Source organism: Orcinus orca, chromosome 8, assembly GCF_937001465.1.
Source record: "Orcinus orca chromosome 8, mOrcOrc1.1, whole genome shotgun sequence".
In the NCBI taxonomy this organism is placed as follows: Eukaryota; Metazoa; Chordata; class Mammalia; order Artiodactyla; family Delphinidae; genus Orcinus; species Orcinus orca.
The window spans coordinates 12,531,125-12,553,390 of NC_064566.1; the positions used below are offsets into that span (position 1 = coordinate 12,531,125).

General features: G+C 49.6%; 1 protein-coding gene and 1 non-coding gene across 2 annotated transcripts in view; one reads left to right on the forward strand and one right to left on the reverse strand.

The window, feature by feature from the left end:
- The window catches only part of PTPRJ (protein tyrosine phosphatase receptor type J), a 171,550-nt gene that overhangs the window by 128,586 nt on the left and 20,698 nt on the right, over positions 1-22,266 (reverse strand). The gene's annotated exons all lie outside the window — the stretch shown is intronic.
- On the forward strand, positions 20,916-20,988 carry TRNAR-UCU (transfer RNA arginine (anticodon UCU)). Its single transcript has one exon. It is a non-coding gene; the product is annotated as a tRNA-Arg (tRNA).

Genomic DNA, 22,266 nt, shown 5'->3' on the forward strand with positions numbered 1-22,266 from the left:
GCCAATCGGTCTTACCTCAGGGCATTTGCACTTGCTGTTCCCTATACCCCCTTGGGGAGGCTTTCCCTGACCACCATATGTAAATTAGCACCCGCCCCCCCATCACCCTATTTTACTTCTCTTCGCAGTCTGAAGTCTACCTGTCTTCCCCAGCAGATGTAAGCTCCATGAGGGAGGCAGCATGGTTTGTTTCGGGTATGTCAATATCCCCAGCACATAGACAGGGTTTGGCACAGAGCAGGCAGTGACTAAATTGCGTGTGAATGAATGAATGAATCCTTTAATTGGTTAATTAATTAGAAGCCAAGGTAGACAAAGAGAGGGTCAAAAACCAAAGTCGTTATCTGGGGCTTAACTTAAAGTTTTTAAGATGCACTTGAAGGCCGGCCAAGGAGTCTCGTGGGGGCCCTCAGCAGCCAGAGGTAGGCTGGGCTGCTCAGCTTCCCTTTCCTCCCTTCTCCCCTCTACATTTTATTTTATAATGTTTTGAAACTGATGGCACATGAAAGTCCAGAGCTGAGGGATGAGAATGTCACCCAAAAAAAAGGAACCAAGTCGGGGGAACATCCGGCGGGGCCAGGAAGAGGCGCTGGGGGACTGAGTCGCCCTCTGCCACCTGGCCTGCTCTGGCCAGCTGGACGCGGCAACGGTCACTCACTGAGCCTTGACCAAGCGCCAAGCACCTAGCTGCACGCTCATCCTCATGACAACCCTACGATACAGTCACAGGGATGCTGCCTCTAACATGGGGCTAGGTTCTAATGTCACCAGGGAGTGGGGGCAGGACCGGGCCTAAGCATAATAACCCTTGAAATGTACCAACCTAGGCATTTGCTGGAGAAGGACACACTGTCCCCTGAGTTCCAGCACTGGACAGGTGACGTAATGGGCTCGCGGCTTGCATGTAGGAGCCACGCTGTATGAAAAGTATGCCTTGTAATCCCTAGAACCACACTCACAAGGCAGGATAACTACACTGTGAGAGGCACCAGGACACCAACAAGGAAGATCAGATGCGTGTTTCCAATCCCGCATGCCCTGCAGGCCAAGTATGGGCATACAGCTGGTAAAGAGCAGAGTCTGACCCCGTCCCACCAGCACGTTGTGCCAGACTCAGGCTGGACCTCTTCTATGTTGCCCTTGACCCCGTGGCACCTTCCACACCGTGGATGCTTCCCACGCGCCCGCTGGAAGCGCTTCAGCCTAGCAGAGGATTAACCATCTGCATCACGCTTCCGAATCTACAAGGGCTTCTGCAGGCTTCGGCAGCTCCACAAGGTGTTGGGACTTCTCGTCTCACCGATGGGAAGAGCTCAGGGAGATCAGAGACTTGACTGTTCGGAGAGGTTAAGAGGAGGTGCAGAGTTGACCCAGGTCTTCTGACACCAGGGCCCGGGCTCTTTCCACAGCTCAACACATTTACCTTCCGTCCCTGTGTTGTGACTTTACCTTTGGCCCTCCTACTTTTACAGGCTCCCTGCAACCTCATCCCACCATTTACAAAGCGAAGAGTCGTCTTGGAGTCTGTGCCCCTAGACTCTAATAGGCGATGGTCACTGTGCAAAACAATTAGGCGGTTCTTTGCTTAAGTAGGAAGGAGGTCAGTTCACAGAGTTCTGCAATTATTAAAGTCCTTGAAAACACTGCTTACTGCCCACATCCATAACCTCCAGTCTCCTCCTCCTCAGTAAAGGACCCTTTTTTTTTTTTTTGCGGTATGCGGGCCTCTCACTGTTGTGGCCTCTCCCGTTGCGGAGCACAGGCTCCGACGCGCAGGCTCAGCAGCCATGGCTCACGGGCCCAGCCGCTCCGCGGCATGTGGGATCTTCCCGGACCGGGGCACGAACCCATGTCCCCCGCATCGGCAGGCGGACTCTCAACCACTGCGCCACCAGGGAAGCCCAAAGGAGCCTTATTTTTAACTTTACATATTGCACTGTGGACTAAAAGGCTACACTTCCCAGCCTCCCTGACAGCTTAACTGTGTGTATGCGACCAAGTCACAACCAGTGAGACGTAAGCAGAAATGTTCCATGGGGCTTCCAGAAAAGAGCTGAGAGAGAGCTGATTCAGCAGAGAAGGTGCCTCCTTTGAGGGCTGTGCCTTTCTTCCTTCTGCAGCGTATGGCTCAGGCACGAGAGCTGGAGTTCCAGGAACACCCTGGGCTGTGAGATGACCTGAGGATGGACACCTGGGTCCCAGATGACACCATGGGGCTCTAAGGGCCCCGAACTGCTACCTCCAACTTATTTTTATGTGAGACACAAAACTTTACATCACTGAAGCATCTTTTAAATTACTGTGAAGCTGGAGGTTTTCGGGGGTTTGGATTTTGTTGTAGGCAGCTAAAGCCGATCCTAACGAATACGACCTCAAAGCAAAACGAAAACACCAACAAAACCCTGCCCCCATCTTTATTCCCAACCAGCTCCATAAAAAGCAAAACATCTGTCTAGATAAAAATCCAACATTCCTACAAATTAAGCTGTTTTACATTTGAACGTCCAGAACTTCTTACACTATCATCTCTATCACTGGCTCCGAAGGGCAGACAATGAAGATTCTATGTCCTTTTCTAATTGAAAGAACAATTTCCTCCAGTCTTACTGAGAGGCACTCATCAGAGGTCTTCATGAGTCTAGGGGATGAAAGGGTAGGGAAAGCAATTTTAAGCTCCCACATGGGAAGAAGGACAGAACAGGACTTCAAGTTGAAAACAGTCCTGCTCGTCTTTAATATTTTTATGCTTTCTCTTATACAGCTAAACATGTATGTTTATCAAGGACAAACTGTGTAGTAATTACAAATGAGATTGCCAAAGAAATCCTCAACACACGAAAAAGAAAAAAAAAATCTGTGTGCTTAGGATTCGGGGGAGTTCATATCACCTCATTTAATCCACGCTAAAGAATAAATAATACAATGAGCTAGGTTTTAATATTATCCCATAACATATATGGAAATTGTGCTTGGAGAGGTTAGAGGATTTGTCTGAGGTCACATAACTAGTCAGACAGTTTTCTTATTCAAATAATTGGGAGAGGAAGAGAGAAAAGGGCAAAGAATAATTTTCCTTCTTTATATCTTTCCGTATAATCTGAATTTTATAAAACTAGGTACATGCATTCTTTGACTTTTTGCCTTTTAAAAAAATTAAGTTATTTTTCATGGCTCTGGAAAGGGAAAAGTAATTGGACCAATCTGCATGCGGTCACAAGGGCTAAACAACACACACAGGTGTGAGGCTCACCGGACCCAAGAAGACCAGCCCACACCCCTGAGGCAGGGGGAGGGATGTCCAATGAGGCTGGACGTGTCCACTGTGCTCACTGCAGCACCTGCAGCTCTCAGCACATGGCCTGGCTCACACACAGCAAGCCCACCGCCAGGGTACTGCTCAAAGCCTGCAGGGACAAACCTGTGTCATACAGCACTACAACATGGTATGAAATCATACATTCGTCATTGCAAATCTTTTTTGCTTTAGATTCACTTCCAAACTACCCGTCAGTTGCAGGAGTTCTAACTTGTAGCTTTAACTTCCCTCTCCACTATGGGTCCAAGCAAAAAGTCAAGAATGGGAGGGCTAGTGGCTGAATCACATTCACAGATGTCTGGTTCATCCTCATTATGTTTTGAAACAAATCTAGCTTTAACAATTAAGAGATGTCATATTAAAAGCCCAGATTTCTAGTTTTGCACGAAGAGCTGGGTGATGTGGAAACACCAGGTCCACTTTCTTGGGCTGAGGAGAGATGACAGATGGCAAAAAGGGGGCATGGAGGGATTCCCCAAGCTGCTCCCGGCATCACCGCTGCTGAGGCCAGCGCCCACCTTCAAGCCTATTTCTCCACCACCAGAGGAACATTTCTTGGTGTCCATGCCTCTATCAAAAGCACAAAATGGAAAGATAAACCAAGAAGACCTTGTGTTTCCAGAAACGTGAGAGAGCATATGACTTAGCAGCAGGGAAGACCTCTGCTCTCTGTCTAAAACACAAGCACAACTGTGAAGAAGGACTATTAACTTACGATGCTTTTTCTTTCAGCTGGGGAGCCCCTCTCATTTCCACTCACTGCCTGGACCCTGCATGCATGGGAGCTTGGAACCTAGGAGCTCTCTGAAGAGGAGCTTCGGGGAAGAAAAAGTAACAAACCTGACAATACTGCAGGCAGTCCCTGCGCTGAAGTCCAAAAAGACCATTAGACGGCACCACACCCTCTGTCCAGCCACCTGCCCCCTTTTCCACGCCCCCTATAGACCTGAAGCAGCTTCTTCGTGAGGATCAGCTCTCCATACCCCAACAAGAAGTGTCTAATTCAATAAAGCCCTGTTGGCTGTGGTCCTGAGCCAGATGCCAGGGGGACAGAGTGATGAGTAAGACTGGAGCCATCCCACAAAGACTTTATCATCTACCATGGCAGACAGACCACTGAACAGCTGCGAGCCATGGATAGGGTAGAGATGGCGGGAAAGCGCCGCGGAAGCTGAGAGAAACACGCAATGTATTCCAACTTTACAAAGTGGGGAGGGCAGCGGACTTCAGGGAGCAGAGCCTTTTGAAGGATGAGTGGGAAGTAGGGTTCCCATAAACTGGAGGGACAAGCGTTCCAGGAAGAGGGAACAGCATGAGTAAAACCAGGAGGGAAGGGCTTCCCTGGTGGCGCAGTGGTTGGGGGTCCGCCTGCCGATGCAGGGGACACGGGTTCGTGCCCCGGTCCGGGAAGATCCCACATGCCACGGAGCAGCTGGGCCCGTGAGCCGTGGCCGCTGAGCCTGCGCATCCGGAGCCTGTGCTCCGCAATGGGAGAGGCCACAGCAGTGAGAGGCCCGCGTACCGCAAAAAAAAAAAAAACCAGGAGGGAAGAAACCATGGGCACAGACTGAGACTGCTGCAGCCTAGGAAGTCTGGAGGGAACCAGGGAGATAAAACTGGTGTGTAAGAAAGTTGAGGCCACACTCTGGGGCGGAGGCACCGTTTACAGTTACACTGCACAAGGAAGGCCTTGAATGCCAAACTGGAAAATTCAGACTTACATTACGGGAGGCAGGGAGGTGCCCTTGAAGGCGTGGGGGAGGGGAGGGGACCAGGAACAGAAGGTTTTCTGGTGGGTGAAGAACTCGGCTTTTGTCGTCAATGTCTCCTTGATGCCAACTCTGGGCATCTGCTCCGCCCGCCCTGCGTGCACGCATGTCCGTTTCCGTGGCAATCCTGGTACGCGACCATCTGCACAGTGACTAACACCCGCCTAAACTGACCCTATGGCGTGTGTGTATCCCCTGGTGACCTCTGGCATTCTCCAGCCTCGCCTTCGCTCAGAGGCCAGCAGGCACGATCCTGCAGCTGAACTTGTGGCCAACATTTGAGGATTAGGAGACATCACATTAAAAAATCTAAATTTTTCTAGGACGATGCTTCTACACGGTGACAAAGAAGCCGACTGGCAGCTGCCCCCTTAGGCAGAGCACGCAGTCACCGGTTTTCCATACCGTCACCTCTTCTGAATCTCCAAGACTGAGGCTGTCCACTGTCCACTTACCTTTTACAGGCCACCTACCACATACCCAAAGGCCTCTGAGTTTGCAGACACATTTATGCTAGATTTATGGGCCTAGCAGATTCCCGATCCCTCCAGCCCCAGGTACTAATCCCTCCTCCAGAGCCCACAGCTGACCCACAAGACCCACACCTCCCTCCCTCTCATACTCTCAGGCCCTGGCAGATGGCACTGCTGAAAGAAATCAAAAAGCCCCTCGAGAGAGCTAGGCAACAAGCTTCGAAGAAATTCAATATACCTTTATTTTCCCCTTCTATTACCAACTCAACTCTTCCTGATTACCCACTGTGTGTCAGGCCTTCTAAGCAGTGCTCAAGAAATACGGCTGAATAAGATGGGATCCCTGCCTTTGCCAGGTCTGGGGAACCTGGAAAAACTCCAGGTGGACCTGGCTTAGATGCCACTCAGAATGAATGAAATAACAACACAGCTCAGGCGTGAAACACAGCAATCCATGTACACTCTACAAGCAAACGTTCAACACTCACTAGCTAGTAAATAAGGCAGCAGGCACAGCCTTTCAGAACAGGGGATGTTTGGTCCCCAATACTTATTCTCATCAGAAACTGGGCAAGGAAATTTACTCTGCTGCTTTGATCTTAGATACAGAGTGAGAGAGAGAAAAGGTTGGTCATGGCAGCAAAACAGAAAAGAAATGTCAGTATGATTCCTGTCTTCAGTAAGGAAACAGCCTAGTTAAGGATCAAAACACCGAACCCTACAGATTAACCACGTCGCTAACATGGAAGGAATGTGAACACGGGCTGGGGTCCAGGTGGGAGGCCTGCTGGATGAGGTGTGCCAGGGCTGGGTTTTGAAAGACTTTTTAATTGAAGAAGTAGCCTAGGGGGGCACAAATAATCTGAATTCTGTTTGATTAATCATCAGGACCTCCCTCTGAAAAAAAATGTTGGATCTGCGATATTACTGAAGAAGTAATAGGAAACGTTAAATCCCACTTGAGTAAGAATGAAGTTCAAAACCCCATGGAAAACTCTGGTTCAAGAAAGCCACGGGGGCTTCCCTGGTGGCGCAGTGGTTGAGAGTCCGCCTGCCGATGCAGGGGACGCGGGTTCGTGCCCCGGTCCGGGAAGATCCCACATGCCGCGGAGCGGCTGGGCCCGTGAGCCATGGCCGCTGAGCCTGCGCGTCCGGAGCCTGTGCTCCGCAACGGAAGAGGCCACAACAGTGAGAGACCCGCGTACCGAAGAAAAAAAAAAAAAAAAGAAAAAGAAAGCCACGGATTTAGCCTGTGAATGGGTTTTCCACTTGGCAAGACAGCCCCTCATCACTGAGTGATAATACAAAGGAATGAATGGACATTCGTATCAGGGAAATTCCTAGTGATTATTAGAATGGAAAGGAAAGAAAAGAGGGAGGAGGAAGCAAGAGTTCTAACAACCGGCAGGCACCCTCCGCTTTAAATTCTTGTTTTGTTCAAGTTGGGATGACCTCCAGCAAGAATTAGTAAAAGCTATAACAAAAGTGAATTTCTACACTCTTGAAAGTCATTTTTCTTGGTTTTCTTGCTCTTAATTTCTCCTCCAAACAATGGTCACGTTATAACATGCAGCCATTTGTACCTGCCAAATAAGTAAATCAGCCCAGACCACTGGGACAAAAATGATGACAGCATTTCCCCGCTGCTCTATATTTAGTCCCGTCTTGTGCCACGTGACCTCAGGCTGTCAAACCCCTCTCCCCAGGCTCCATTACACCCATCAGGCCCACCCCTACCAACTTCCCCTTGGCTAGCCCTCTCCCCCTGCATCTTCCCCCAGGAAGGGTCCTTGGGTTCAGCCACTTCCATACTTCTTTCTTTCTCTCTCTCTCTCTCTCTCTCTCCCTCTCTCTCTCTCTCTCTCTCTCTCTCTCTCACACACACACACACACACACACGCAAATGAACCCTTTCTTTGCCATGAACCAAAATCCATAAATGAAAGGAACCCAAGCTGCCCCAGCTGAAGCAAAGACGGAGGTCTACAAGCCTCTGTCACTCAGTCTTGAGGCTGCCCCTACCTCTACCCCTTACCACAGAGTCCCAGAAAAGCACTATTCAAGCCAAACGTCTTCATCTTACAGGTGCAAAGTCAGAACCCCAGAGAGGGAAAGTGCCAGGCCCAAGGACACGCACGCAGTCTGTTAGAAATCAGGCCGGAAGCCTGGTTTCTCGACTCACCCGACCAGCGCTCTTTCCACCGCCCACACTGCATCTTAATTCCTATAACCAACGCTCACACAAAATCAACCACGTGCCCAGCATTTGTCTAAGGCCCTCTCCACAGGTTAACATATTTAATCGCCACGACAGTCTTAGGACGTAGGTTCTCTTCTCCCCATTTCACAGAGTAGGAAACTGAGACCCAGAGAGATTAAGGAACTTGGCCAAGGTCACAGAGCTGGTGAATGGCAGAGCGAGGGGTTTGAGCCCCAGCAGCCCCACTCCAGAACCATGGTTCTTAAGCCGTTTGCCAGAAGGAATCCCTTGTTGCCTTTAGGCAGAAAAGGGAATACCGTGTTATTAGCCATCTGACAAATAGACCCAGAGTTTTCCTTAAAAAGCAAAAGACCCACAAGAATGAACAATTAAAACAACAGCAACGACGCTGGAGACTGCAGTGGAAACCTGAATGGGCTAGACCCCCCTCAAAGGCTTCGGTCGGCTTTCTGGCTCTCTTTCAGGGTGCTGCCTGCGTGGGGTCGGGGTGGGGTGGTGTGATCCCATGTGAACGTACACAGTAGCCCAAAGTCTTCGGTCTGCTCGCAATGCATTTGTCCTTTGCACACACACATCTTGGCTTCTTTCCTACCCCTGATGCCCCAAACCCTGGGGCTTCTGTACAAAACTCACCCTCCTGTGAAGGGTTCTGGGCAGCCTACCCTTCTACCACAGAAACGTAAAACGCTCTGCCCTTTCTTTAAAAAATAAAAAACCATCAGTGGCTAGCCTGCCCTTTGGGGATCTTTCTCTATATCTGGGGATATTTCTTCACCCAACTCTGGCATGTGCCCTTCAAAATCAAGTCAGATAATACAGAGGTGAACTGTCTAAACCCCCTGCTTCTTCACTGCTTCACGCACTTGCCCACAGCCTGTTCGTAGCTCATGGGCGCATCCGCACCTATGGCACCTCCAGAAGCTCCAAGCTCACGGCTGGCAACGGCAGAACCAACACACAGCTTGATTTTCAGAGGGTTTTGAAACCTCTGCTTGCTCAGCTGCTGACCCATCTCGGGCACCTGGGCTGTGCCGGCTGCAGTCACCAAGCGTTTGCTCTGCACCCGGACTGCACCAAGCCCAGTTATGAGACCTCCAGACGTGAGCTTAGTGGGGGACAGACGTGGACAAGGTTCTCACGACCCAGGGAACTCCAGATGTCCTAAGAAGGAAAGGGGACCACACCAAATGAAGGGTTGGGAGAGACAAGAGACATTCCCACAGCAGCAAGGAACAAAGAGCATCTTTACTTTCTGTGCTAACGCCCTCCAACACCGCCACCAAAAATTAGGGTATTTCATGCCGCCAGCCAAGGTGACTGCCTCAAATCCGGCCACTTTCTACATTTGCATAATGGGTCCTGACATCTGGCTACCATTTTACGGTCACCAAATCAGACACAAGGTGGAAACCTCCCCACAAAGCAATATTTATTGTCTTTGGATCATCATTGGCTAAAACCTCCTGAAATTTCACCAATCTCAGCTCTGTAAAACAGAAAAAAATGCCACTATAAATCACAATCGAACCAGGATCTCAGGACAAGCCCATACTCTGTATTTTCTAATTTTCAGATAAATATGGGAACAGTACAGAAACGGGGTGATCTCAGAAACTGTGCCATTTTTACACCCACATGACAGAACCCAACCATTTATCTCACTTTAGTCTACTTACCTCAAATACACAGTTCCCTTTAACAAAAAATATCCCTCTTTTAAACAATATGGGATATGAAGCAAAAAGAACAGGGCACCAAAACAAATTCTTTCCTACAAAATTTATGCTTCCTTTTCTGTCAGCGGTTACACACATAACTACCACCCAGGTCTGCTGCTATGTACACAACACAGGCTATGAATTTTAAAGAACTGCATCAATCTCTCATCTGTGTGCAGTGTGATGGCGCATGCTTGGGTGCTGATTTTTAAAAGCCAATCAACCTTTCTCAAATAATCTATTAAGGTAAAGAATTAGGAAGGAAAAGCTGACAGCATTCAACACCATTGCGGGCGGGGGACCCTAAATGCTCCTACGTGTCAGGGTGATGCCTTGGGAGCGGGAACACACTGTTGGTACCCTGGCAAGATGTCCATCACAACATTTTTTCCACCCCTTCACCTGGGTCAGCAAATTTTACTTTCACACTTGGGCAAATGAGTTTGCTCAATGGTCAGCGTAGGGAGTCAGGCCCCTTCCTGAAGGCTCCCAGGCCCACCCAACACTATTTACTCCTCTTAGGCTCAGAAAAAAGAAGTGGATGTTGGTTTTGGCTGGGGGGGGGAGGGGGGCCCTCAAAAAAAAAGAATGTTTCATTTCTGATATATTTAATATTTTTGCAAATCTTTAATTTAGCTTTTAAAAAATTTCAAGGAGCTCATTTCACAACAGACAGCTACCAGATACCTACAAATATGTACGATCTTCTCTGAGTCCAAAGATGTTTCTCCAAAGTGACATTCCTTAGGGTCACTACCTTAAGTCAGAATCAGTTAACATGAGAGTGCCAAGTCCCCCCTGGTTTTCAAGTTTCTTTGCTATGGTCCCTGATTTTTGCTTTCAGGGGGGATTTTTTTAAGGGGCGGGATTCTATGCTGGTGAAGCAAGAGGTCTCAAGTCCAAACAGGCTTGCCCCCGCGCACCTGTCCAGCGGGGTCAGGCAGAAGAGGGTGAACCAGGAAGGATGCTTCCTTTCCACTGAGAGTCCTTCTCCACTGCTCTTGTCAAGGCCAAGTGCCCGCCTCACCCCTGCCACCTCCACGTTCCTGAACAGAGGTCATCCCAAAGTCAGGAGAAGAACAGGGAGATTGGGAGATAGGGAACCGACGGCCTGACCCCAAAGGCCTGCTGGGATGGGGCCTCCCCTCCCCCACCCCACCCCCTCCCTGCCAGGAAGCTGGGACAGGGGGTAACTCGACTCCGGTGAGACAGAGAAAAGGAAGGCCTCGGCTTTATTCTGGAAGGTGTCTAGCCATCCCCCTAGGGCAGCTTCCAGCTGCCATTCGCATGCATGAAGACTGTGGTCAATTTGTACCTGGGAGAGAACAAAGCAGGAAATAAAAAGGCTGTCTGTCACTTACTCAAAGCCGGAGCTCATCAAGCTTAACGAAAGGGAGCCCAGTCTCCCCCCCTTCAGAAGGTGGGATTTGCTCTCCAGCCCCTCCCCTCACTGGCCCTTACAAAAGGATCTTGTTCCCACTTAAGCTGTTTCTCCTGTGCCCGTTTCTAGTCTCCAAGGGGACTGCGTTTGTATTTTTAATTAGCTGCTTTTCACATAACTTTTGAAAGTTTTGTTATTACTCGTACATGGGAAGAAAAATAGATCTAAACAATGAAAAGAGAATTCTCCCTCCCACCTCAGATCCCTGGGACCCCACTGCCTCATCCCAGGGGCTTCACTTCTAAGATTCCTCCCAATGCTCCCAAGGCAGGCCCAGGGCTTCGTGCCACTCACAGCGCCCCCCAGCCACATCCCTGGTGTGTGTAAGTCATGCCTGGCACTTTGCTAGGACTTTGCAAAATGGATTCTCGACAAAACGTTTGAACAAAGAATCTGCAGACTGGGGGTGATCGAGCCATCTCAGCAAGGAGGATGATTTTAAGAGACAGAGGGGCCATTACAATTAATTTACATCTACTCTCCATGTCGTTCACATATCACAAACATTTTTAGAGCAAGGCACAAGCATCCATGCGTCCCCTATTTCATTTAACACCACGAGGCACATTTTTATCTCCCCATCTTACAGGTGAGAAACGTGAAGCTCAGAGACGAGCTCGGTTGCCCAGGGCTGTTACCCAGCTGAGTCCCAGGTTCCACTGCCCCTCCAGGGACCACCCACACCAACTTCCTACCCCAGGTGGTCCTTACTGCCCCTACGACACTGATGTGCATTAATATCGCTACCCAAAAAGGTCTCAGGCTTCTGCCTTTTGCTATGATAGTGGTAATAGTAAGTTCAGCTGTAGGGCTGGCTGCCTGGGTTCAAATTTTGGCCCTACCACTTAAGATCTCTGGGGCCTTGAGCAAATTACTTAATCTTTTTTAAGCAAATTACTTAATATTTTCCACCTGCAAAAAGGGGCTATCGTCGTCCCCACTCGTCTGTATGCTTTGTGCATTCATTAAGAAAATGTATGTAAAGTTTACCAAAGTGATGGGTACAGGAGTCAATGTTCCTATGATGTTCATCGTCTAGCACCATGCAGACAGGGCACTGCAAACGGGCACAGTACATGACACCAGACAAGTGCTTCCACGCTCACCTGCTTCATTTTCCCACGACAATCCAGTGAGGCTGGCAGGGCAGGAATTAGGGGACCCATTTTACAGATGAGGCTTCTGAGGCTCAGAAAAGTGACATATATGCACAGAGTTGTGGCCATGGGATCCAAATCCCCAATACTAAGCTCTTCCCCGCTCCCAAGCTGCCTTCCCTACAGAGTTGCCATGAGGATAATGAAGGAGACGTAGCTGCAAAGAGCATTACAGTGCTCATCTGTCTGTCCAAGGGGGGTCTGCCCCGCTGGGAACCCTCAGAACCACAAGCAGGAAGGGAAGGCTGAGCAGCCCTCACCAAGGAGGATCCACAGCTCAAACCACGCGTGTGACATGCAGGTCAATTCAAGCCACTCAAGACCTCCAATTCTGCCAGCCCAGCTTCCTTTGAAACCCACAAAACGGTGGCTGCAAAGGCAAACAGAGCTGTCTCTCGGTGGGTCCTCATCCAGAGAGGTACGTCACGTGGTGGACAAAGGTGGAGCCTGCCTCCCTGCAAGCCAGCTGGAGGACTTTACACACGTCACCTTACCAGTATTTTTAAAATTCAGTTATACTCAGCGCCATCTGCCAGGTACTTCACAGTGGCTTCGAATAATACAAACAACACAAAAGAATAAAATAAACGGCCAAGGGAATCGGGATAAGAGAAAAGTAAATGTAAGGCAAATAATAAAGCCGGGGGTAAGACCAGCACGTAGAAAAATATACCACATGGTCAGTTCCTTTCTGCAGAAGTGTCAAGACGGGTCACACACCTAGCTCTCAGGTGCTTAGTAACCAAAGCCAAAGGGAAACACGATCAGCCACGAGATTCTCAGCGCCCAGAAAAAGAAAACAAACCAGTTGTTCTGGAGAAGCACATCTTTCCCTGTCTGATTCAGAGCCTCAGAAAAGTTTCTCCATCAGACCTTCATAAAGGGTCACAATGGTATAGCAAAAGGTTCCCCACCACAGACCCTAATGTCTCTGCCAGGCAGTTCCTTACTTCCCCAGCTCCTCTTGCAATTCAAAGGCATAATCCAAAAAGGACAATTCAGCCGAAATGGGGAGGTCACTCTACCCCTGGCCTCAGTTACCTAATCTATAAAATGATCCCTCTATCCGACCAGACTGTTGTGAGGGTTAAACGGGATAACAGGTGATAGCTCACATGCCTGACACGCAGCAGGTCCTCTGTGAAGATCAGTTCCTAGCTTCTACAAGAAGGTAAGTTCCTCCAGGGTAGGCTCTTGGGCGGAATTGGTCATTGATTTATCCCAAGCATCTAGAATGGCCCCTGGTACATAGTAATTACTCAACAAATCTTTGTTGAATTAACCTTCTGCGGCAGTTTCCTGAAAACACTAGTCTCGTGAGATATTTCTAAAAATAGAGATAAACAGATACGAGGTAAAACAAAAATCTGGGGAAAAATAAGGGTTTTATATTCGCCTCCCTGTCAGTGTCATAAGCACATGGAACGTTCTTAGAAGTCTTGCAAGAAAGACATCTGTTTGATTTTGTTTAGCCCAGAGTTCTCTAAACTTGCTTGACCACAAACCCCCTCTTTTTCCCCCATAGAATGGGAAAGTGACCCACATGTGTTCTCGCGACCCTAGGGGACTCTAACTAATCCTAAGAAGGAAAGGGGGCCACCCCAGAGATCAGAGGTGGTCCCATGATAGCCGAGGAACGAAGAGCACCCCCACTCTCCAAGCCAACCCCTTCTACCACCACCACCTATGAACTCTGGAACACGTGGCATTTTTTTAAAAATCAAATGGATCCTTCGGACCTAACCAGCTCCCTCTGTCTGGACACATGGACACTCTGGCTGTCCCTGAACATTCCAGAACCCACTTGTTCAGCAAGACCAACTCCCAGTCTCCTGGCTCAGGGTCACCTGCCTGCCGAGAAACACCCAAGTCAAAGCAAAGCACAGAGTCTGTGTCGGGGAAAAGGTCCTTACCACCCCCAGGGAGCTTTCTTGGAAGAGGGTACAGGAGGCAGGAGGACCTGGGTATGTGTCCATCCAGGAGTCCCTGGGTGGCAGGCCACAGGGTGCATCACATGTTTCTGTTTAGCTCACTAAGCTGAGAGGCCGCCTGGCAACAGGTACCCCTGGCTGACGCTCTAGCCGCCCGCCCCCGCAGGTGCCACCCCCCAGCTCCCAGAGAGCCAGGCGGGCAGAAGGCCTGGCCATCCGAATGACAGCACCCCCTCCCCCATGCAAACCACGGCTCTCTCAGGCACCCACAGGGCTTGCCAGACAGGAAATGATTAACGAGTGTTTACTGAGTCCTTCCGGGCAGCAGAGGGTTGCTCCCAGCCTCGGATACGCCCCTGGCAGGTTCTGGCACCCATTCACTCATTCGTGAAACAGTTGTTAAGTGTCTGCCTAGTTCTGAGTACCAAGCACCGGCCCAGGCTCCTACATGAACCCTGGCCTTGCCCTCAGACCCCTCTGTGCTGCTGGACTGCCTTGGCCTGCCGTCCACCTACACAGCCACGAGATTCACGTTCCTCCTACTTCTAGGCACCTAGTCCGTGTGTTTGAAAGAAATTAAAACGGCCTGTAGGTGACCGTGGGCCCACCTGTTGTTCAGCATCACTTGTCATCCACCTTCTGCCCCCTGGGGCTTGACATCTTGAATGCAACCCTGAACTACACTCTCGGCAGCCCTGTGTGCCTGGGACTGGAAGGTGGCTGGGACCCGTGAGTCCTCTGCTCCCAAAGCCCCAACAAGGTGTCTCTCCAACCCCACCTCCCCCATCTGCCCATGTTGTTCTTGCCGCCCGGAAGGTCCTCCCTGACGGCTGCATCTGCTGTTACAGCAGCAGAGCGGTGGCTCCTCCTTTCCTGCACTAGATCACGAGGTCCTTGACTGCAGGGACATCACCCTCCATTCTCGTTCTCCTGGGACTCAGCACAGGCCTTGGCACAGAGCAGCTTCAGGGGACCATGCTGAATAAAGAGGAGTGGAAATCAACACCGTGCTTGGTAGACTTTCCAACAGAGCCTCATAGATGCCAACCTTGAAAACACCACCTCGAGGCTGTGGCTAATTCAATTAGCACCACTTAGAGCGAGGATGCGACTCCAAACAAGCTGATTTGCAAGGCTGTTGCTAGCAAAGCATTCACAAAAGGAGATAAGAGGGGAAACTGGGGCAATGGCCAGCACGGCACTCACCCCAGTAACACCCACCTCAACGCTCCCCACTCCACGTCCCCAAGCTGCTGCAGACCTGGACTCATGTGACCCCCAAGAAACCACCTAAACACAAGCGAGGGAAACTGCCACAGCTCTCAGTCACTTCCACAGAGTGAACCCAAGTCTTCCTGACTGTACTTTTCAGTGCTCTCCCCTGAAGCAGATATATTTTTTAAAACTGAAAATCGGTTGATTACTACCTTCCCACGTAGAGGAAAGAAGTGTGGGCTTTCGCACTCTCTCAGATTCAAGTTCAAATCCCGGCTTTGCCACTCCCTCCCCTTGGGATCTTGGCAAGTCACTAGACCTCCCTGAGTCTCAGTTTCCACCTCCATAAAATAAGACACTCCACCACGGCCTCGGGATTGTTGTGAGGGTTAAATGAAATAAAGTGAGAGAAGGTGCCTAGCAAAGTGTCTGGCCCCAGTCTGGGCTTAACAGATGCTCAGCGCTTCCCCTTCCCTGGTAATTCTTCAGAATTGAGCCCAAACAAAGGCAATAAGCACAGTGGACAGAGCCCCACTCCACTCTGGAGCCCACTGCCCAGGTTCTAATCCTGACTCCACCCTCCCAGCTGTGTGACCTCAGAAGAGGTACCTGACCTCTCTGTGCCTCATCTGCAAGAGGAGGGTAACAATACCCCGACCCATGGAGGGCTCTCGTGAGAATGAAAGTACTGAGAACTCGGCTTGACACAGAAGCACTCAATATGCATATTAGCTACTCTTACTAACTCCAAGTTAGACTTATTGCTCCTCATAGGTTACAAAAGATTTTCGCTTACATTATCTCCCTGGATCCTCCCAACTCCTCCTGGGGGCAGGTGAGGTGGGGATGAGTTACTAGGAGAACTATGCCCAGCCTATAGCAGTGAGGCTGTCATCTGGCCCTAATGGTGTTTTGTTTGGTTAATTTGAGTCAATATTTTTTAAAAGCAGGTGTTTCAACATTTAAAACTATTTTCAGCTTTTCTTGGGGAAAAAAAAAAAAAAGGAATCAGAGTAACTGACAACTCTGGTTTCCCTAGGGTTAGAATCCCAGCTCCAACACTGACCAGTTGTGTGGTCTTTGGGCAAGTTACTTGACCCATCCGTGTCTCAGATTCCTCAATTCTCAAACGAGGATTAAAAATTGGAGATACCTCGGATTTCCCTGGCGGTCCAGTGGTTAAGACTCTGTGCTTCCACTGGAGGTGGCGTGGGTTTGATTGGTAAGGATTAAGTGAGGTGGTATTTATTTATTTATTTTAACGTTTTATTTTATATCGGAGCATAGTTGATTAACAATGTTGTGTTAGTTTCAGGTGTACAGCAAAGTGATTCAGTTATACATACACATGTATCTATTCTTTTTCAAATTCCTTTCCCATTTAGGTTGTTACATAATATTTAGCAGAGTTCCCTGTGCTATACAGTAGTAGGTCCTTGTTGCTTATCCATTTTAAATATAGCAGGTGCTGTTTATAAAAGCACAAAATACAGCACCTGAATGGACAGTGGTGATAAGCGCACAACACTGTGAGTGTACACAATGCCACTGAACTATACACTTAAAAATGGCTAAAATGTACAAAATAAAAAAGTTTTAAAAAATGTTTTTAATTTTTAAAACTGGCTAAAATGCTAAATTTTGTTATATATATTTTACTACAATTTAAAAAAACAACAAACACACTGTCTGACACATTTTAATATGTTATTTAAAAGTGGGGAGGCACTCGCCTTCAAACAGGGCATCTTCTCTGAGTTGACCAAAGTCCCCACTACTCCCTACTGCCTCATTAACACCACTCACATTCTGAGCTGCACCCCTGCCATAAGAGCTAGATGAGAATACTGTGTGTAAAGGCACTTGGAACACTCTGGTAAGCATTGCTTTCTTTCCTTAAGTCACTCCACTCAAGATAGATGATCTAGTAAGTGGTAAGACCAGACACAGAACCCAGGCTACCTTCGCCCCCAAGTCCAGCTCTTGTCTCACCATCAGCACGTTGCTGGCAGCCTCAGTACATACACGACCACCACACAGGCTTGGTCTTATGGGTCTCTCTTATGAGAAAGCGCACACAGCCCCAATCTACAAAAGGTAGCAAAACTGATCAAGCCCGATAGATTAAATGTCTTACAAAGTGTGCTGATGCTCGTGTGACACTGAACGCTAAAAGGCAGGCTGTGCCTATGTCAATCTCTGGTGTGCCCAGCGGGTCTGGTCCCTGAACAGGCGGTAGTGACTGCCACTGCCCTCTGCCCTGCCTGCCTCCTAGAATGAGGCTTCTGCCTTGATCACCAAGCCCCACTTCTTACTTAAAGGCCCAATTCAAGTCCCACCTCTTCAATTCATTTGACAAACACTGACTGCGCACCTCCTGGATACCTGGCCCTGTGACATGGTGCCCTGGGGGAACCCAGTCTACTTAGGCAGACAAAGACACAAGGATGTCTTTCAGGATGTGTGCAGACCTGGTGGAAAGGGCATGGCACATTGGAGGAAACTGCAAGAAATGTGAGCCCACACAGTGTGTAGGTCCAGGATCCAGAAGGTACTGGGAGCTCTGATGGGCTTGAAGCAGCAGATAATTCGGTCTGGTCTGATCTCTCAACCACAGCGCAATGACTCAAGGTCCAAGGCCAGGCAAGCCCTATCTCTGAAGGCCCAGATAGCTCACTGAATTCTTACAACAACCCACAGGCAAGGTACTTCTTCCAAATTACAGATGGGAAGCTGAGACTGGAAGGTCCAGTGACTTGCCCAAGGGCACGCAGCAATTATGGGACTTGGCCTAGGGCTGCCTAACCTGCTTTTCTTTAAACACCACACTATAGTGCACTCCTGTATCCCTGCAAAACATGTTTTTGAGTTGGAAGTCTAGTTGAATGTTTTACCGAACTGGGTTTCCACTTCACCTTATTTTGTAGCCCACATCTTTAAATGTCTTGCGCTACAAACATCTTCCTGTGTCATTAAGCATTCTTTCAAAGCATTTGTGATGACTGCGTAGTAGTCCACGGTTTCCGCAATTCCCCCACTGCTTAACATTTCGGTTGTTTCCAACCCATGGCTTCTTGTTTTTAACAGACCAGCCCACACAAAGTTCATCTCACTGTGTTCTCACAGGGGGGAACTCTGCACCCCAGATACCACCCATTGTGTGACTTATCTCGGATGAGGATGAGTAAGACAGTGACTTTCAACGTTATATCAGCAAGTTTTATCCTAAAAGGAACACTACTCTTTTTCTTCCCCAACTCACCTCCCAAACTCAGCCTCCCAGTTTGGGTTACTCTATTAGATATAAATGCAATAAATGGGGGTAGCAGGCGAGGACCATCTGTCAGCCACCACCTTCAGGATCCAAGCATGCTCAACCTCCCCTCAGGTGGCCAAACACTGCAGAGATGCCAGACTCCAGCAGACACCTTCAACGCTTCCCCGAAAAGAATGCATTTCCCCTCAGCAGATTACCAAGCACACCACAGAATTCAACCCCAGAAAACCAATTCCACGTCCACTGGAGAAACGGGTCAAAGATAGGTATGTTCCCTGAATGCCTTGTATGCTCACGATTAGGAACGTTACTGTCCGGAAGAACAGGGTAGTGGAGCCAGGAAGCTGGGCTCACACTATGACTAGCTGTGTGGTCTTGGGCAAGTGGCTTCCCTTCTCTGGACCTCAGTTTCAGTATCTGCAAAGGGCAAGGTTTGGATTAGGTGATCCTTAAGGTCCCTTCCTGCTCCAAAGGGCCTGGGCCTGACCAATTATATAAATGAAGAGTGACTGGACTTCATGATGCGAACTGATAAGTACAGCCCCGGACCGACAGCAGTTGCCTGGAGGCAAGAGGGCAGAAACACACAGAGGAAGGATCACAGACCTAGGCCCCCTATGTCCTCATAGGTCAGGATAAGAGGGAACACATTAGGGCTTCCCTGGTGGCGCAGTGGTTGAGAGTCCGCCTGCCGATGCAGGGGACACAGGTTCGTGCCCCGGTCCGGGAAGATCCCACATGCCGCGGAGCGGCTGGGCCCGTGAGCCGTGGCCGCTGAGTCTGCGCGTCCAGAGCCTGTGCTCCGCAACGGGAGAGGCCACAGCAGTGAGAGGCCCGCGTACCGCAAAAAAAAAAAAGAGAGAACACATTAGATCACTCTCTGATAGGGGCAGGATTCTGACTTAGTCTAAGAAAAAATCACCTAACTTGCATCCCCTAAGCCTAGCTTCTCATAGTAAGACACATGTGCTCATCACACTTAAAAAACATTAAGTGCCTGATTCATAACAACCCAGCAAAATACTGCAGTCAGAACAAGAGCAAGTCATTGCGATGCCAGCACCAAAGGGGAGGTTTCTGTCTTTATTTTCTAAATGGCAACGACAGGCTTTTCACAAAACCCGGGCCAGCTGCAAGTCACTGATAAAGGGGACAGCCAGCTCTACCACTTGAACAGAGAGACAGGCCCAGATAGGAGAGGCCACCCGAGTGACCTCTAGGACCCAGGAAAGCCTCGCTGGCTTTCAGGTGACGTCCAGGCAGAACGAGGAAGGGACGTGCTGAAGGCAGCTGCCCATGCCGAGGGCAGGTCAGCACCAGACTCTTCCTGGAAACAAAGGCTCCAGTTCAACTACTAGGAAAAATCAATAGTCTCAGGATTACAACCGGGGCTCAAAGCTCCCCCAAATGGGCAGGGATGTACGTCCTCCCAGACCAGCGGGCGACCTCCTCCCGAACCTGCCTGCACCTGCTGCGTGTGTCCCTCCCTGCCTCCCAGACACGTTCTAGCAGGTTCTGGTCCCCCCACTTCCTTTCTCCTCTTCTCCTCCCTTCCTCCCCAACCCCCGCCCTTGTTCATTTCAGCCTTCAGGGAGGCAGGAGGCTGGGAGAAGAACACCAGGTTCCAGATGAGGAAGGTAATGTGCAAAGGAGACAAGATCAGCCCAAGGTCACAGAGGTCTCGTTCCAAGAATCCAACTCACTCTCATAACCCCAACTTGTGTTCCTTCTACTGTCACAGCTGCACACAGCAGGTCCTGCCGATGCCGCCTGTGAAACGTCTCCCCTCACTGCACACCGCGCTCGCACCAGTGTACACACACACCCCGACTCCATCCAGCTCACTGTCACTCTACAGGACTGCTCAGCCTCTTGGCCCCTCCCAGGGAGGCCACTGCTATCACCTGGTCTCCCAGGAGCAGATGGCGTGCCAGCCGGCTAAGAACCGGACAGAGCTGGGACCTACCATTTTCTAGCTGTGCAGCATACTTCATCTCATTGAACCCAAGTATCCTTATCTGTCAGAAGGGAGTAGTAACAGACCCTGCCTCATAGGGTCATTTAAAAGAAATGGAGCACATTAAGCTTGCCCTGGACTGGCCTGGTAAAGGCGGAAACACACACAGGTCTCCTCACAGCCCACCCTGCTCAAAGGCTCCAAACACCACTCCCCAGTTCAAAGTCCTCCCACGGTGAAAACATCTGTCCACATAAAAACCTGAGAAATGTTCACAGAAGCATTATTCGTAATAGGTAAAAAAGAGGAATTAACCCAAATGTCCATCAACTCGTGAAAGAAGAAATAACACATGGGATGGGCCCTATGGTGAATATTATCTGGCCATGAAAAGGCATGAAGCACTGATACAGTCCAATGAGGATGGACCTTGAGGGAATTCCCTGGCGGTCCAGTGGTTAGGACTCTGCACTTCTAATGCAAGGGGCACGGGTTCGATCCCTGGTCAGGGAAACTAAGATCCCACAAGCCGTGCAGTGTGGCCAAACACAAAGATGGACCTTGAAAACATTATGCTGGGTGAAATGAGCCAGATACAAGAAGACAAACATTATATGATTCCTCTTATGTGAAACACATAGGAAAGGCAGATCCTTAGAGACAGAGAGCAACTGATGGTTGCCAGAAGCTGGGGGGAGGAAGCAATCAGGAGTGATTGCTAATGGGTGTGGGTTTCTTTGAGGGGTAATGAAAATATTCTGGAACTCGATAACAGTGATGATTGCCTCTGAATATACTAAAAACAACTGAGTTGGACACTTTAAAAGAATGAATCTTGTGGTATGTGAATTACATCTCAATACAGCTGTTATTTTTTAAATTACCATTAAAAAATATAACAACATAATACAATGGTTAATATATAAAATGTGAAAAGAAAATCCTCCTGTAATGCCTCATGCTCTACAAGACGGGGTCTAAATCGCTCAGACACCCGAAACCTCCAAGCCCGGCCCCAGCCTACCTTGCCACAAACATGGTGAACTTACCAAGCGTGACCCATCACTGCCCCCAGAATGAGTCCTCCCCACTGCAGGCCTGGGCTCCCAACATTCACCCCCAAACAGCAACCAAGGTTACTCGTTTGGCCTTACTTCTGTCTCAGCTCCCGGCTGGTATTCTGAGGGCTGCCCCATCTGTGACTTGAAACGGACCCAGCAGCCCACCTCACCTCTCCCGCTAAACCAGAACCTCCCAAAGGAAAGAGATCTGGACCGGCCTGCTTCCCTCCTCTCTGTCCCCACCCCTCAGGCCACTGTTGTGTCAAAACCAAAAGTAGATCCCCGTGGCTTCCTGTGTGCTAAATCCTTGATAACAGGGTTCTTGATCCTGACATCAGCGCTCCTTAGAACGTTCAGACTGATTTACAGGTGAGGAAACAAAGGCAGGGTAGGGTAGTGAGAAGGAAGGGAGGAAGCAAAGGGCAAAGCTAGGGTCTGAACTCAACTTTCTCTGCCCTCTATGCTAGCACATGCTGCCACTTTCGACATATAATCAAGAAGGCCCAGGGCTTCCCTGGTGGCGCAGTGGTTGAGAGTCCATCGGCCGATGCAGGGGACACGGGTTCGTGCCCCGGTCCGGGAAGATCCCACATGCCGCGGAGCGGCTGGGCCCGTGAGCCATGGACACTGAGCCTGCGCATCCGGAGCCTGTGCTCCGCAACGGGAGAGGCCACAGCAGTGAGAGGCCCGCGTACCGCAAAAAAAAAAAGGCCAGATATCTAATAAGCGC